This window comes from Bos indicus x Bos taurus, chromosome 3 (assembly GCF_003369695.1).
Source record: "Bos indicus x Bos taurus breed Angus x Brahman F1 hybrid chromosome 3, Bos_hybrid_MaternalHap_v2.0, whole genome shotgun sequence".
NCBI classification, from domain to species: Eukaryota; Metazoa; Chordata; class Mammalia; order Artiodactyla; family Bovidae; genus Bos; species Bos indicus x Bos taurus.
In genome coordinates this window covers 16,012,186-16,024,308 of record NC_040078.1, presented here as the reverse complement: position 1 = coordinate 16,024,308, position 12,123 = coordinate 16,012,186, and the positions used below count along the sequence as shown (strand labels likewise).

Below are 12,123 nucleotides of genomic sequence, written 5' to 3'. Positions count from 1 at the left end.
CGGCCCCCCCCACCGCCGGAAGCCGCGTGCCCCTCCTCCTCCTCCTCGGCGGCCCCGCCTCCGTCCCCCGTCACGTGACCTCACTGCTCCGACCTCCTTCACGTGACGCCTCTCTCCTTCCCGCCCCCTTGTTCTGTACAACCACCCTCCACATGTGACCCGGGGCTTACGGGCTCGCCGCTTTCAGCTCCTCAGTGCGTGTTTACGTACGGCGTGCGTGCGTGCTAGAGCCCTAGCCGCCAGCCCCCCTCACGTGACCCGGCGCCGCGTGCTCCCAGGGGCTACCTGCGCGGGACCGTGTTTCCTGCTCTGGGCCCTTCTTCCCCCGTCCGGAGCCGTGGTGAACATGCAGGGCTTTCTGTGAGCAGAGAAGAAAGAGGGAGAGCTGCGGTCGCCGCTGTGTCATCTGTATCCTGCACCCACCCGCCTGTCCTCGGCGCGCGGTCCCCGAGGCTCTGTTCCCTTGGGGCCACGCTGAAATGAGGAGGGGCGTGTGATTGGGGAAGGAGCCAGGGACCCGACCCCGGTTACAGGAGTCTTGGGTTGTCATCCCGGATGTTTTGTGACCTTGGGTTAACCACCTGCCCTGAATTTTCTCATCTGTGCAATGATTTTTGATGAGGATGCTAATGCTTGCTTTGCCTGCTCCCGAGGATTGGATGCGAGGAGATCGCAGAGTGATCGATCACTAGTCAGTTCTGTACGACGGGTAGTCGATAGCTGACTCTTCGCGCTTATCAGTCCCTTTGGGTTTTGAACGTGAGTCAGGGAGGGACAACACAAGCTTCCTCTGCAGGGTCATGGAAGGAGGACGTCACTAGTCTAAACCTTTAACCCGGCAATAAAATGAAAGGAGACCACAGTCCCAGTCCAAAGTCTATCGGGCTTGTCGCAGTGGTCCTGGCATAGCCGGTGTAGGCGGCAGTGCTTCCAGGGCCTCGCTAGGTGGCACTATCACAGAGGACAAAGCTGGCTGAGGTTCCAGAGACCGATAGTTGGCGTTCCTCTTCCAAGGGCAGGTGTTAGCCCAGGTAGGGCCTGATGGGTTCTACCGAGCCCACTCGGCGCTTGAGCAGCTGGCCAGATTGCTACCTTCTCCTTTCTCTCGGACTAAAATGAGTTAGCCTTTGTGGGAACTTGGCTGTGCACCTCGGTGATTTATTCTGGGCTACTCATTTACGTTGTCAGTGGAGGTTGAAAAGGCCTTCATTGGCTAAATTGGGTTCCGGGTATTCAAAGATGATTTATCTCCTTTGGGGAGACGGACAGTTAGCTACATGTCACTTTTATGAATGTGCAAATTGGGAGCATAAAAGGCTGTGCTAAGAATTCCTGTTAATTGAAGTAGATTCAGTATCTCGTGATAACCTGTAATAGAAAATGATGGGGGAAAAAAATTGAGTTGGCCAAAATGTTTGCTTGGGTTTTTCTGTAACATTGTATGGAAAAACCTGAACGAACTTTTTGGCCAGCCCAATATATACATGTTCAGTCGCCCAGTTGTGTCCGACTGGTAGTGACCCATGGACTGCAGCGAGCCAGGCCGCCCTGTCCCTCACCATCTCCTGGAGTTTGCCCAAGTTCATGTCTGTTGCATGGGTTATGCCATCCAGCCATCTTATTCTCTGACACCCTCTCTTATGCCCTCAAACCAGTTCCTCAGGGAATGGCAAACCACCCGAGTATACTTGCCATGAGCACCTCATCAACTGTATAAACAGGTCAGAAAGATACACCACCAGAAGATGAGGATAACTGAGCCACTTTGCTGTACATCTGAAACAGTATTGTAAGTCAACTAAAAGCAGTTTTTTAAAAAGTCCTGTTTATTGAACACTTCCTAAGTCAGGGTATTCTGCAAATCTTTCTAAACACTACTCCTCCCTTCCCAACAACATTATAAGGGAAGCATTTTTATCCCTGTTTTACAATTGGGAAAAGGAGGGATTACCCATGGATTTACAGGTAGGAAGCAGAGTTCCTGAGCATGTCTCTGAAGTCCATGCCTTACCCCTCTCTGCCTTCCTCTGATGCTTTCTCAAGAAGTTTTCACATGTAGCTGACACCAACCCTTACCCAAGAAAACCACAAATGCAGCTATTTGGAAGATCCTGACTTCCATATTTTATGAAAAGTTTTTTTGTTTTTTTTTTTTACTTTAATTGAAGGATAATGGCTTTATAATACTGGTTTTATTTCTGCCATACTGAGTGAAGTAAGTCAGAGAAAAACAAATATGGTATATCAATGCATATATAATACATATATATGGAACCTAGAAAGATGGTACTGAGGAACCATATTTTGTGAAGAGTTTTAATTAGAGGAAAACAATATGATGAGAGAGTCTCATGGTTTTGCAGACTTCCAGTCCCCACAGAGGAAACTCAAGTCATAGTCACTGGGATGAGATCTGTCATTTCCTCTGCTGGTGTCTTCAGCATTTCAGCTCTCTGGCCAGCAGAGTGCTCTGGCATCTAAAAGCCTAGTGGGGCGTGATGTCTGGTATTCCGCTGAGATGTGTAGGGCAAGGGCATTAGAAGTGGAAAGGAAGTTATGGAGATGCTCATTTAATGAACACTTGGGTGCTAGGGAAACAGGAGTGAATAAAACAACAACAAAACCCCCTGCCCTTGGAAATTACATTCTGTTGGTGGACACAGACATGACAATGGAAAGGTTGATAAAGCAAACTCACATAGAGAAGAACAAATGTGTCCTAATCACCTATGACATGGGAGGCACTAAGGATGCAGCACTGAGTGAGAGACCCAGTCTTCACCTTTCCCGGGCAGTCAGCCTGGGAGAAAGTCAGATAAATTCGTAAATTGTTCGTTACACATTCAACCACTTAATTGCAATTGTGATAAGTGCCTCAAAGAGTAAGACTAGAGATCTGGGAAGGCTTTCCTGAACAAGTGGTATGTTAAATTCTGAAGGATGGTAGAGTTATCTAAAGGAGGAGGAAGGACTGGACACTGTCTGAGCAGAAGAGACAGCATGTGCTGAGATACTGAGGGCAAGTTGGAGGAACAGAAAGAAGGCTTGTGATTAGGGTGAGGAAGAGACAGTGGTGCGGGTGAGCTACACAGCTGTTAAATCTTGGGCTTTAAGATGGAGGAAGATAAAAATGTCACTAGAATTTTGAGAAACTAGATACCTGGGTAACTAATAGTAGTAGCACTAACAGTAAGGCTTCTCAAAGGACAGCTAAGTTTTGTGGGAGAGGTGGAGAGTTGGGTTACAAACACATCGAGTGTGTACAGGGAGGGGGATGTGGACAATCTTCTGGACATCCAGTGGGTGTGGGTTCTGAGTGTGGGAAAGAGGCAGAGCCATAGGTGTTAATTGGAGAATCAGCTACAGCTGTCCTTTGAATTAGGCCATAAAGTGGGGAAGCACAGCTGAGTGGGAAGAGCACAGACTGGGGAGTCAGAAAGAACTGGGTTTAGATTTGAACTTCTCTGCTTTGGTACCTATGGGACCCTGGGAAAGTCATTTAATTTCTGTGAAATGCAGTTTCCTTATCTGTAAAACAGTATGACACTCTGTCTTGCAGTGTACATCACTGTGTCAATGTAGATGAAATGGGCTATGGAAGATGATGAACACATCTTACAGTGCTGGGCACAGAGTACATTTCTCCCTCGCTCATTTCAGTCATGTCTGACTCTGTGCAACCCTATGGACTGTATCCTGCCAGGCTCCTCTGTCCATGGGGATTCTCCAGGCAAGAATACTGGAGTGGGTTGCCATGCCCTTCTCCAGGGGATCTTCCTGACCAGGGATCGGGGATCACACCCTTGTTCGATTTATTTCTGGCATAATAAATCTCTCTTTATTTATTTCTCTTGCATTGGCAGGTGGATTCTTTACTACTAGTGCCACCTGGGAAGACCATAAATATATAGCAGTAGACAAACAGTACTCCAGTTCTCATGGTACTAACATTCTAAGTGCAAGGAGTTATACAATAAACAAGTGAATAAAATAACCAGAGGACTGTCAGACTGGTAGGGTCATGTGGGAGCGAATGACTGGGGATTATTTTAAGTCCAGTAGTCAGCGAAGGTCTCCCTAGGGAGGTGGGGTTTGAGCTGATCTCTGATGAAGAGAAGGATGGCCTGGGAAGACCTGATAAAGAGCATTCCAGGAGAGAGAGCCAACCTCCAAGACCCTGAGAACCAAGGTGGTGTGATCTGGAAGCAGGAAGCTCGTTATATACTGGCTGAGATCATGGGCTTCAAACCCCAGCTGTCAGTTGCTAAAGGTGTGACCTTCAGCAAGTTACTTAGCCTGTCATGCTTCTCTTTCAGCATCGGTAACATGGAAACCATAATAGTACTTACCTTATAAGATTGTTTGGAGGATTAAGTGAGAAAACATGAAAAATGCTCAGTCCAGCGCACACAGTAAGAGCTCAATTTTTTTAAAAAATAGAGGATCAGCATACCTTGAGTCTCGTGAAAGACGAGAAGGAGGGAGCAGGAGATGAGGCCAATGAAGAATAGAGACCACAGTAATTTGCTGGGTTTTATTCAAAGTGCAGTGGGAAACAGTTGAAAGATTTTAAGCAGGGAGTAAGTATCATGGTCTGATTTAAAATATTAAAAGATCACTTTGGGGAATTCCATGGTGGTCGAGTGGTTAGGACTTGGTGCTTTCACTGCTGTGGGCCCAGGTTTGATTTTGATGGCTTGTAGGGGAACTAGACATGCAGCATGGCGCACACACACACACACACACACACACACACAGCCTTGAAAAAAGATCACTCTGGCTGCTCTATGGAAAATGAATTGTGAAGATTTTTTTTTCTCCAAAAGGTCATGTGTTTTCAGAGTGAACAGATGCACTTGTTTGGGGCAGAGTGAGCAGTTTTATCCTTTGACTTGCTTCCAGAAGCATAGCATTTTGTCACTGACTCAACAAACACGTCCTGAGGACTTTTTGCAAGGAACTGTATTAAACACGGGGGATGCAGAGACAAAGAAGCTACGTTCCCTGTGGGGAGAGCCTGGCTTGATTCCTGGCTTCTCACATGACAGCTGCTACTCATGTTATCATCTTTGTTGTGTTTCTTGCTCCTGCTCAGTGCAGTTCAGTTCAGTCACTCAGTGTGTCTGACTCTGCAATCCCATGGACTGCAGCACACCAGGCTTCCTTGTCTATCACCATCTCTCAGAGTTTGCTCAAACTCATGTCTGTCAAGCCGCTGATGCCATCCAACCATCTCATGCTCTGTCGTCCCCTTCTCCTCCTGCCTTCAATCCTTCCCAGCATCAGGGTCTTTTCCAATGAGTCAGTTTTTCACATCAGGTGGCCAAAATATTGGAGCTTCAGCATCAGTCCTCCCAAGGAATATTCAGGACTGATTTCCTTTAGGATTGACTGGTTTGATCTTGCAGTCCAAGGGACTCTCAAAAGTCTTCTCCAACACCACAGTTTAAAAGCATCAATTCCTTGGCACTCAGCTTTCTTAATGGTTCAACTCCCACATCCACACAAGACTACTGGAAAAATCATAGCTTTGACTAGATGGACCTTTGTCAGCAAAGTAATGTCTCTGCTTTTTAATATGCTGTCTGGCAATGGCACCCCACTCCAGTACTCTCGCCTGGAAAATCCCATGGATGGAAGAGCCTGGTGGGCTGCAGTCCATGGGGTCGCTATGAGTCGGACACGACTGAGCGACTTCACTTTCACTTTTCACTTTCATGCATTGGAGAAGGAAATGGCAACCCACTCCAGTGCTCTTGCCTGGAGAATCCCAGGGACGGGGGAGCCTGGTGGGCTGCCGTCTATGGGGTTGCACAGAGTCGGACACGACTGAAGCGACTTAGCAGCAGCAGCAGCAGGTTGGTCATAGCTTTTCTTCCAAGGAGCAAGCGTCTTTTAATTTTATGGCTGCAGTGATTTTGGAGCCCAAGAAAATGAAGTCTGTCACTGTTTGCATTGTTTCCCCATCTATTTGCCATGAAGTGATGGGACCAGATGCCACGATCTTAGTTTTTTGAAAGTTGAGTTTTAAGCCAACTTTTTCACTCTCCTCTTTCACTTTCATCAAGAGGCTCTTTAGTTCCTCTTCACTTTCTGCTATAAGGGTGGTATCATCTGCATATGTGAGGTTATTGATATTTCTCCCGGCGATCTTGATTCCAGCTTGTGCTTCATCCAGCCCTGCATTTTGCATGATGTACTCTGCATAGAAGGTAAATAAGCAGGGTGACAATATACAGCCTTGATGTACTCCTTTTCCAATTGCTCTTTGGAACGCACAGTAATGGATGAAGTGGAGTCAGATACAATCAACTGTAATACAATGTGACAAATGCAATAGGAGGGATGAAGGAGGGTAAAGGTCTTGAAGGGAGCTAATAGTCAGGATTAACTCCCAAGAAAGTGTGTGAAAGTATTAAGAGAAGTTACTTAGATGGAAATGGGCTGGGGGATGTTTTTAAAGAACTGGTTCTAAAGTAGGAGGTTGGGCAGAAAGGCCTAAGACAAAGGAGGAATGACTGAGAGGAGGGAAGAAGAAAAGGAAGGAGTCAGCACAGGCAAGGTTGTAGAGGTGTTGATCAAAGGTGCTTTAGCCTGGAGCCCCAGGGTCACTCTAATAGTATCAGTCCTTCTGGAGCTCATTTCAGCAATAAATGATTAAATAATAAGAAAATTTAAAAAGCCTTTGACTCAGCATTTTCACTTGGAAACTATTAAAGGTGTGTGCAACATTTACCCATAATGGGATACTATGCAGCTATTAAAAATAGTTATCAAATATTTGATCAAATAGATTGATATAAAACTATCTTAAAATAGTTATCAAATATTGATGCGGAGAGGTTTCAGAAACAATACATGAAAAGTGAAGGCTGTGGGAATTGCTTGGTAGTCTAGTGGTTAGGACTCAGTGCATTCACTGCCATGGGCCTGGGGTTCAATCCCTGGACAAGGAACTAAGATCCCACAAGCTTCCTGGTGCAGCCCAAAATAAATAAAAACAAAGGTCACAAAGCTATTTTACAGTGTGCTCCTTTTTAATAAGTAGATGGAAACATATATTTGTATACTAAAAACATGAACAAGAATGTTCAGAGTGGTGTTATTTTTAATAGTCTGAAATAGAAAACAACCCAAATATCTATCCGTGGTGAAATGGATAAACAGTGGTGCATTTATGCAATGGAACACTCTACAGCAATGAAGATGATGAGCTACAACTGCATTCAACAATGCCCTTGATTCTCACTATTGAAAAAAAATACAAAAGATTATGATTCTATTTATATAAAATTCAGCAGGCAAAGTTAATCTCTGTTGTTATGTCAGAATAGTATTTACTTTTTTGGTCATTAAAAAAAAATTGTTAGAAATTACCCATAACATACAATTTACCATTTTAACCATTTAAAAGTGTACAGTTGAGTGACATGTACTACATTCACAACGTTGGGTAACCATTGCCTCTCTCTAGTTCTGGAACTTCAAGCAGCGCCTGTTAGGGGGCCACTCTCTATTCCTCCTTCCCCCTGTTTTTGAAGAAGATGGAATAATGCCTGGCAGGGAATATAGTGGGGGACTTCTGGATATTGCTAACATTCTCTCTTTTTAAAAATCTGGATGGGAGTTACAAGGCTGTGTTCATGTGAAATTTTATTTAGTTGAACACTTATAATTGATATGCTTTTTGCATGTGTATCTAAGTGAACGTGTTAAGTTGCTTCAGTCGTGTCCAACTCTCTGTGACCCTGTGGACTGTAGCCCGCCAGGCTCCTCTGTCCATGGGATTCTTCAGGCAAGAATACTGCTGTGGGTTGCTATTTCCTCCTCCAGGGGATCTTCTCGACCTAGGGATCAAACCCAAATCTGTTACATCTCTTGCATTGGCAGGCAGGTTCTTTACCACTAGTGCTACCTGGGAAGACAGTTATATCTAAGTACACATATATAATTGGGTATATATATATATATGCACACATATACTCAGATATATATGAAATGCAAAATGTTTTTTTCCCTAAGAGGTAAGATTATGAATATAGTTTGTGTTTTGCTAATTTGTGTTTTCCAATTGCTCTTCATAGATTTGTATTACTCTGGTAATAAAGTTTTAAACTTAAAGTCTCTTAAATAGAGAAATAACATTGTAATGTTATTGCCAGCATCCATTGGATCATCAAAAAAGCGAGAGAGTTCCAGAAAAACATCTACTTCGGCTTTATTGACTACCGCCAAAGCCTTTGACAGTGTGGATCACAACAAACTGTGGGAAATTCTTAGAGATGGGAATACCAGACCACCTGACCTGCCTCCTGAGAAATCTGTATGCAGGTCAAGAAACAACAGAACTGTACATGGAACAACAGACTGGATCCAAATCGGGAAAGGAGTACGTCAAAGCTGTATATTGTCACCCTGCTTATTTAACTTATATGCAGAGTACATCATGCAAAATGCCGGACTGGATGAAGCACAAGCTGGAATCAAGATTTCTGGGAGAAATATCAATAACCTCACATATGCAGATGATACCACCCTTATGGCAGAAAGCGAAGAGGAACTAAAGAGCCTCTTGATGAAAGTTAAAGAGGAGAGTGAAAAAGTTGGCTTAAAACTCAACAATCTTAAAAATCTTAAAACTAAGATCATGGCATCTGGTCCCATCACCTCATGGCAAATAGATAGGGAAACAATGGAAACAGTGACAGACTTTATTTTCTTGGGCTCCAAAATCACTGCAGATGGTGACTGCAGCCATGAAATTAAAAGATGCTTGCTCCTTGGAAGAAAAGCTATGACCAACCTAGACAGCATATTAAAAAGCAGAGACATTACTTTGCCAACAAAGGTCCGGCTAGTCAAAGCTATGGTTTTTTCAGTAGTCACGTATGGATGTGAGAGTTGGACTATAAAGAAAGCTGAGTGCTGAAAAATTGATGCTTTTGAACTGTGGTATTGGAGAAGACTCTTAAGAGTCCCTTGGCCTGCAAGGAGATCAAACCAGTCAATCCTAAAGGAAATCAGTCCTGAATATTCATTGGAAGGACTGATGCTGAAGTTGAAACTCCAATACTTTGGGTACCTGATGCAAACAACTAACTCACTGGAAAAGACCCTGATGCTGGGAAAGACTGAAGGCAGGAAGAGAAAGGGGGCGACAGAGTATGAGATGATTGGATGGCATCAGCGACTCGATGGGCATGAGTTTGAGTAAGCTCTGGGAGTTGGTGATGGACAAGTACGCCCGGCGTGCTGCCGTCCATGGGGTCGAAAAGAGTCAGACACGACTGAGTGACTAAACTGAACACTGTTATACCTTTCAAAAGAAATGTTCCTCACCATCAGAGGCCTTGGGTGTGTCCCACCAAAACCTTGCCTGTTCGCTGTTTTGCCTGAGGACTGATACTCCTACATGTATCCATCATCTTGTGTGGTTCTGGGCCTGTCCTCTCTTCCTGGTGGGTATGGGAGGCGTGTGTGTGAAGACATGAAGGAGGCAGGAAGGGTGTTCCAGATCTCCTCCACCACTGGGTGGTTGTGCTCAGAGGACTCGGAATAAAAGCTGAGAAATTTGAAAAGAAAAGGTAGAGGCCAAGGTGAACAGGCTGCCCGAACTGACCAGAAAGGAGCATCAGGGAGTGACCAAGGGCCTCAAGCAAGCAAATGACTTTCCAGTCTGTCAATACAGAGACAAGCAACCACTCCAGAAAGAGATTTTCATAAAAGAAGACTTTTGCAGCCTTCTTCTGTCACCCAGCATTCACTGCAAGAGGAAAGGACTGAGCACTATCTACGTGGAAAACTCCACGTCCCTCTCTTCTAGGAGTTTGAAATGCCTTTTAGCCACCTTTGTCTTATTGGCTTTCTCATCTTTCAAATCTCAACTTTCATCTCTACCCCTTCCGGGCTCTCAGGCACTATGAACTCCTCTCTCACCCAAACTTCCAAAGCACCTTGTTTTCACTCTTCTAGATCAGCCACCACATGGTGTCACAAGTCTTTGCCACCAAACCGTGATCTCCTTAGTAGCTGGGACTAACTAAGTCTTTTTGATCACCGCGTCTTTGATAACTATACAGTAGATACCCAACAGTCAATCTGAATTGTTGAAGGCAGAGGGGGCGGGGAGGGAAGTCTTCTTCCCACCTTTGACTCTTTTCCCAAGTGGAGTGACTACACGCATTCCTTCTCTTTTCTGTGAGGCTTTTATTCTCCACTTCTTTCCTTGGTTCTCAGATTTCTTGAATTCTTAAGAGATGATAACATGTTTGTGCATGTATATGCCTTGGACCTTGTGGTGCAGATTTATGGCCAGTTCCACATGCTTTGGGCTTCACTGGTAGCTCAGATGGTAAAGAATCTGCCTGCAATGGAAGAGACCCAGGTTCTATCCCCAAGTCGGGAAGATCCCCTGGAGAAGGGAATGACAATTCTCTCCAGTATTCTTGCCTGGAGAATTCCAAGGACAGACCACGGGGTCGCAGATAGTCGGACACGACTGAGCGACTAACACTTTCACTTTCTTTCCACGCACCTTATGGAGACTGTAGTCCTCCCACATCGTCTCTAGCCCTTTGCTGATACTTGTTTTGCTTTTCCTTCTCAATTCCAGAAACTAGGTACATGTATATAAGTTGCTTTTGGCTGAGCTTTTAGAGAGGAATTTTTCTCTACATGTTAAAAGATTTCAGTCCTGTACCAGCCCTTGGCTTATTTGTTGAACCCTCACAATATGCCAGGCACTGTGCTGGTTCAAAATCTAGGAGGAGAGATAGCTACCACCTTAGATTGATTTATTTACTCATTTATCATCCTCTGGAAACATGTCTCAGGGCACCTGACCTAATCTTTGGTCAGGCATAGCTTCCTTAAGGAACTGATGTTTCTGCCAGGTGTTCAAAGTAGAAAGTGGCTGATGGGAAATGGGTGAAAACAGAATCAAGGGAACTGCACGTTTAAAAGGCCCTGAAGCATGGAGGATGGGTCCAGTAGTTAAGATTTAGTGCTCCCAATGCAGGGGGCCTAGGTTCCATCCCTGGTCAGGGAACCAGATACTGCATGTCACAGCTAAGATCCCACATGCAGCAATGAAGACCCAGTGCAGCCAAATAAATTTAAAAATGAAAGAAAAAGAAAAGGTTTATTTCAAAAATAAATAAATAAAGACATTACCACGAGGAGTGCGGGGCTGCAGGTACTGGCCCAGAGGAGGTTGAAGAAGTAAGCAGAGATGGAACAAGACAGTGCCTTGATGTATGATAAGGCTGCTTTAGTCAGGAATCTTTTGGTTGAAACTGAAAAAAATCCACCTAGGAAAAAAGGGAAGCCTTTATTGGCTCAGAAGTTAAAAGTTCGGGGCTTTTAAGATCAAAGATGTCATTGAGTTTTGACACCTCTGTCTCATCTTTGCTTTCCTTTGTGTTAGCTTCATTCTTGGGCTGGTCTCTATGAAATCATCCTCTGATTCCCCCTTGTCACACAAAAGTCAAAGACTGGAGAGGAACAGAATGTGGGTGAGAAAGGCTAATTGATAAGGGCCACTTACCCTTCCACTCTTGAAGGTCACCTTCTTTTCAGGAGATGTCCACATGTCCCCACCTTAGATCCCCTGGATGCCTTCTGTGGAGGTATGGAAGGGAACAGATAAGGGGATCCTGTTTCTAGACTCCAAATTGTTTGCTTTCTTAAAACAGCAAACCTACAGTCCTCTGTCTCATTCTCTAAGGGCCTAAGTGCATTGTCTTGGCTGCATCCTCAGCCTTCCCAGGAAGTAGGAGCATTTGGGTTTGGTAAGAGAAAAAAAGGAAGGTGGGACCCAGAAATTCTTTTTGACTCCCACTCCCCCTCAGTCTGGCCCTTGGTCCCGGGTGCTTACCCGGTCCTGACCTGTTTGTCTTACTTGCGCTTTCTTCCTGAGCCTTTTCAGACCCTTCCAGGTCCTGCCCCAACTTTGGGGTTTCAGAACTCCTCCACCGTCGGGTGAGCCACCCTTATTCCGCCTCACGCACACTCTAACTAAGCAGGACCAGCAGAATACCCCAACCAGGGACCCTTTTTATTCTGAGCTCTGGCGCTTCCGCCTCCGGGGCGGAGACTCCTCCCTCTCACCGTCCCAATTGTATT

At 45.0% G+C, this 12,123-nt stretch overlaps 1 long non-coding RNA gene across 4 annotated transcripts; it reads right to left on the bottom strand.

Annotated features, from left to right (window-relative positions):
* Positions 1-6,161: 6,161 nt before the first annotated feature.
* Positions 6,162-12,098, bottom strand: LOC113886097. Of its 4 annotated transcripts, XR_003509360.1 has the most exons (5): positions 11,887-12,098; positions 11,546-11,619; positions 11,173-11,309; positions 10,147-10,364; positions 7,804-7,847 (listed from the first exon to the last, which is right to left on the bottom strand). It is a non-coding gene; the product is annotated as an uncharacterized LOC113886097 (long non-coding RNA). The 4 variants fall into 4 exon arrangements; XR_003509362.1 differs by lacking the exons at positions 7,804-7,847; positions 10,147-10,364 and adding an exon at positions 6,162-6,201 and having other exon boundaries at positions 11,887-12,087; XR_003509359.1 differs by lacking the exon at positions 10,147-10,364 and having other exon boundaries at positions 7,806-7,847; positions 11,887-12,086.
* Positions 12,099-12,123: the final 25 nt, after the last annotated feature.